This window comes from Apteryx rowi, unplaced genomic scaffold (assembly GCF_003343035.1).
Source record: "Apteryx rowi isolate R43461 unplaced genomic scaffold, aptRow1 scaffold_495, whole genome shotgun sequence".
Taxonomy (NCBI): Eukaryota; Metazoa; Chordata; class Aves; order Apterygiformes; family Apterygidae; genus Apteryx; species Apteryx rowi.
Genome location: NW_020450755.1, coordinates 302,969 through 308,370, shown reverse-complemented (window position 1 = coordinate 308,370; position 5,402 = coordinate 302,969). Strand labels below are relative to the sequence as shown.

General features: G+C 38.9%; 1 protein-coding gene across 2 annotated transcripts in view; it reads right to left on the bottom strand.

Moving 5' to 3' along the window:
- TFB1M (transcription factor B1, mitochondrial) overlaps nucleotides 1–380 on the bottom strand; it is a 41,171-nt gene extending 40,791 nt beyond the window's left edge. The window contains exon 1 of one of the 2 annotated variants that reach the window (XM_026079222.1): nucleotides 293–380. The gene's annotated coding sequence lies outside the window, so the exon portion shown is untranslated. Of the gene's footprint in view, nucleotides 1–259 lie in introns of both variants that reach the window. The other variant, XM_026079221.1, reaches the window with a different exon arrangement.
- Between the last annotated feature and the right edge of the window lie 5,022 nt (nucleotides 381–5,402).

The window sequence follows — 5,402 nt, the reverse complement described above, 5'->3', positions numbered from 1 at the left end:
CCGCTCGCGCCCGGCCCCGCCCCGCGACGGTCGCCACGTTCTGGGCAGGCGCCGGCACCGCGCGTGCTCCTCGTGACGGCGCGCGGAGGGGGCTGGGTCAAGGGGAGCTGGCGCACAGGCCGCCCGCGCGGCCGGGGAAGCCTGGGGCGCGCGCAAGGGCTCGCGCAAGAATGCGGCGCCGCTTAACGGACAGGGGCCAACGCGCGGTAAAGAGGCAAACGTCCGCCCTCCCTCTGCGGTTGCAGGGAGGAAACCTTACGAGTAGCAACCAGGCACCGCCGTGCTTTCTTACAGGTGTAGGTTAGGACCTAACCCGGAAAAGGAAGCTCCTCCCTTGCCCTTTTCCCGGCTTCCCCCTAAAGCGCATGCGGCTGCGCGTGTCCTGACTGGCGGTGTAGCCCGGGGGCGGGGCTGTGGCGCCGCCACGCATGCGCACAGGGCAGCAGCGCGCGGGCGGGAGCGAGCAGGCCTTCCCTGCGCGCATGCGCGGTCAGGCAGCCGTTGGTGGTGGGCGGGTTGTGTCAAGTCTTGGTTGGTTTTGCTCCATCTTTATTCCTCGTTGCTTTTTCACATTTTTAATGGGAGGGGCTGCAGCAGCTCGGAGTGGGCTCAGCTTGCCCTTTCCACACACATAATAGAAACTTTCCAAAAAGTTTTCTCTGGTTTGCTGTGGTTTCTGGTGTTACTGCCAAAGGGGGGTCCTGCTGTATCTGCACAGGCAGCCCCTGAAGCAGGGCCCTGGTCAGAGCTGTTGCAGCTCTTCTCAGAGTTGGACTGTGAAAGTGGGCCTGAAATGGCAGTAACCATGCTTCAATCATGGCCACAATGATCTAAAGCACATACAAACTAGTAAAACAGGGTATAAGAAAAAATACACTAGTTTTGCTGTGGCATTATGGGTTAAAGTATAATTTATTCATCTCTGTGGTAACTCAATTTATCTGACATGTTTTCATATAGATAGAAACGTAATCTGCAAAGCTCTGGGAGTAGGCACATGGATGTTAATTGTTACGTTTTTGAAAGCCATTGAACTTAACTAGTAATTGACTTCCACTTCAAGTTATATTTACAACAGAAGGGTTTTTTTTTTTTTTTTTGATTTAAATGAACTTCTACTAGACCATTTTTCAGCTAGTCTGGACAAATATTCTCATCTTTGTTTCTCTAGAGAATAATTTCAGAGTATGGACAGAACCTATAGCTTTCTTAATTTCCTTTTAAGATATGAATGATGAATATTTCTGAAACACAAAGTTCGTCCAGTTGGAGCCATACAGTGTCCATATCTTGCTCTTACAGGGAGTTTCTGGTACTTAGTATCTTGAAGTAACAGATTTAATAGTAATCCTATGAATGACTACCCTATATAAACTGGGCAATTGCATGTTCCAATACAATTTCAGCTATAAAATATACTGTATCCCCATATACATGTATGTGTGTGTGTGTGTGTATTTATATCTACATACACACATGTATATATGTATATATTCTTTAACGTTCTCCAGTTCTGGTCATCATAGAATTCATTGATGGCATCAGAAGCCATTTTGGCAGAGTATGTGTGCAATATCCTTTATCACAGAGGTTTAAGGAGGTCCCCTTCTCCGCAGTATTTAGAACAATTGTTGAGTTTTAAGATTTTTTTTCCATTTCACCTTCATGATTCTTTGCTTGATGATGATTTTGACACTGTAAATAAATACTAAGAAGATGTTTCCAGGAAGCTAAATAATTACTAAAAAGACACAGGTAATCAAAGATTTTGTTAGGTAGAGATTAGAAAATGAATATTATTAAAGGATTTTCAAAAAGTAATTTCCAACTCAGGATAAATAATGGGAGTAATTCCAAATAGCTTTGTACATTGGACAAAGCATATACCATCAATAACATATGCCTAGTTAAAGCATAACAGCAGGTCCTGTAATATATTTTAATGTTGTCCTGTGAAGAATTTAGTGGAAGAAGTTGGCCCCACAGTATCCACATCATTATCTTTTTACAATATGGGTTCAGTCCTGTTCTAAGGTCAATCAGAGTTTGTCACAGTCTAAACCTATGCATAGAGATCAATAATATGTATGTGAGCATTTGTGGAGTCAGAAGAAATGGTAATATAATCCTGAGGGGCCACATTTAAAGAAAAATGGAAATGGATCTAATCATGCAGCCATTAAAAACAAAATGGGTTTTGTAATTAATGTCTATAAGACGAGGAGTTGTTCCAGTGTTTACTGTTTACATGCACTGGAATACTGGAATAGCATGTAATGATCCTAATCTTAGTTAGCTGAAATACTGGAATTTTGAGTGTGTGGGTTATAAAGGATTTGTCTTTATATATATATTTTTTTAATATAAAGTCATTACAATTGAAATATAAAATGCAAGCTCCACCTGTTGGTGAAAATGTAGGATTTCAAATGATGTTTGTTACTTCACCCAGTTCCAAGAAGGGCTTAACAAGAAAAATATGTAATGGTGATTTTTTTTCTTTTCTGCTTAGTATCTTTTGAAGAGGAGCAAGTGTAAAACTGGCATGGGATGAATCAGCTTTATGACCAAATAAGGCATCCAGTCCTGCTTTTAACTCTAAAGCAAAAAGGTGCCAGTTTAATATTTCTTTTCAGTACATGAAAAATATACTCAGCTAGGGTGAGCTTTTTCATCTCGCAACCTTAGAAGTCTACTGAATCTTTGTATACACAAATTGTTCCATCATAGTACATACTCCTACGTTAAATGCATGTATTGAAGTTTCTAGGTATGTAATATAGCCATAACTCTTACTGTAATAACAATAAGATATAATAGCTATATACTTAAATACTTTAAAGAAATACTTTTCAGAAGGGATTCGTTCTCCTGAATTCACTGTGAGAGGAAAAACCTGAAGAGTCATTGTGGTGTCATGGACAAGGCAGCATCCCATGGAGTGGGGAGACAGGGTTTTGTTTCCAGCTGTTCCAGTGATCTGCCGTGTGATCCTTGGGAGATTCGGTGCCTGTCTCTCTACATTCACTGCCTTGTAGCTGTCTTATCCACGTTGAATGTAAGGTCTTTGGTAAAAGAACTGCTTTTCTGTTAATGATTTGTGTAACAGTAGAAGGTTATGAGTGCCATGGTGGAGGACAGTCCTTAAATGATCAGAAAGCAGCTAGAATATGGAGAGTACTACCATAAATAGCAATGATAAAACTTTAATGACCCCTCAAATTAGACTTTAGTCAACTCCATTTTGATACTGGAGCTCAGCCCAAGAATCCATTAAAGAAGTTTTTTATCTATTTTCTTTTCTCCAGAGTGAGAGCTGTGGACAAATAACCAAAAAATACAGAATTTTGGAATGATGGTAGAATAGGTTATTTTGAGGATAGCACAAATCTACTATCTGACTTATTTCATCCTTGTGGAAAAATTCTGTCATGACATTACAGATATAGCCTACTAATTTTGAAACCGATGAGAAATGTAGCACTTTTTCCACAGATCAGATGTCAAGGAAAAACAAACTGGGCATCTGAAAAAATTCAGACTGAGGTCCTACGATCAGCGGTGCAGAGACACCCTTATGGGATCACTTGGAATTCCATTTTTTTTACTGCAGCTTCAGTTCAGTTTCACTTGCCTGCATTGCAGGGTTGAAGCCAAACTTGCAGCCATAATTATGAAAAAACATCTGTACCAGTGAAAAGTTTTCACAATAATTGTGGAATTTCAGTGGCATTTACAATTTTTATTTTTACAGACTTTATGAGCTCAGTAATAGATATTAATTGGTTACTGAATCTGTGGTCAGGTTGTTGCAACTTAAAAATTGTACCCCCCCCCAAAAGGAAGTACAGTATCTGTGACCTAAAATGATTGTATTGTTTGGAATTATTTTTACTAGTTGTACATTGTAGCGTCTTGCTCTAGAAAATGGGCTTTACACGATGCTCTTGAAATGCCATACTCCATCAGAATTCTCAGAAAGATCTATTTGGCAATTATTTTATGTCAACTTAAGGTATGTAAGATGAGAAGTTGTAAATGGCCAGATTGTACTGAGAATGGTATGAAAATGTAGAGCCTAAAAGAGGTTAGAGAAAGAAAATTTTTTATTTTCCAGCCTACTGGAAGCGTTTTCATAACACAAGGCCTCTATTCTTCAACTTGTTCTTGGAGACACTGCTTTCTATTGTTTGTTAACATAACATGTTTATTATTTCTATTGCACTACTCATAAGGATCCTAAACAGATTTTAGGATCCTGTTGTGCCAGGCACTGTACAAACAACACAATGATTCCCCTCCCTCAGAAAATTCTCAGTGTAAGAACTAGATAAAATGCTGAAGAAAATAAATTAACAAATGGGAAAAAGTTGAGGTGAGGTAACAGAAAAGAGAGGTACATTCACATTAATAGTCATAGGAATTTTAGAAGCCGCAATTTCTGAAACTGCCATGAAATGTCTTCTGTATTAATTTTACAGGGGATCCCTAAGACAGTTTCTTGCTCTTTGTTGATGAAGGCCAAGCATTTTAGAGTACCTTTTTTTGAAATAAAAATAGTTCTACTCAATCAATGATTACATACAATGTAAAATAAAAACAGAATTCCTACATCCATTTCTTCAGCTAAAGCAAAACAGTCCATCCAGTCATGGGGGAAAATCTTCTTGCTCTTGTCAGTGTACCACTGTGGATTCATCAGGCTGCAGATGATCAAGAACAGTATTTTCTCTGTTACCACTTCAGTAATGTAATGTAGCAAAAACTAAACATTCAAGGAACAAAGACTTCCTGTTAATAGAAAATCTGGCAGAAAATTCTATCCAGACTGCTGAGTTCTTTCCTAACATAACTCAGGAAATACAAAAATCCGTGGCTTTCAGTATTACCATAGCAGATGTCTAAAAATCATTATATTTACTTTAAAACATTAGAATTTCTTTTAATGCTTGATTCTTCTGATGTGCCTTTTGATTTCTGAGCCATTTAAGCTACTGAGGTCACATTATTGAGCTCTTAGCCGTAGCCATTCAGGCTAGAAACTTTATTTTTATTTGACAGGTTTGATTTCCAGTTGATCATACTATTCTATGTTCCAGGGTATTTAGGAAGAATATAAGTTAATGCAAAACTTGTGGTAAAATACTAGGAATGCCGGGAACTATATCAAGAGTAATCTCACCTACTTTAATCTGTGGGTCTCTGTAGAATTGTTCTTTTTTAGGACCAGAAGTAAGGCCTGAAGACATAAAAAAAAAGATGCAGCATTGTGAACTGAAGGTTTGTAGGCAAGCTAAGGTTCCATTATCACCCATTTATCATTTGGAATTTTGCAGAATTTTGAAACATTTGTGTTTTAGTGAGTTTGGTCATGTTCAGGCTTCCAAATACTGAGTCTCTAT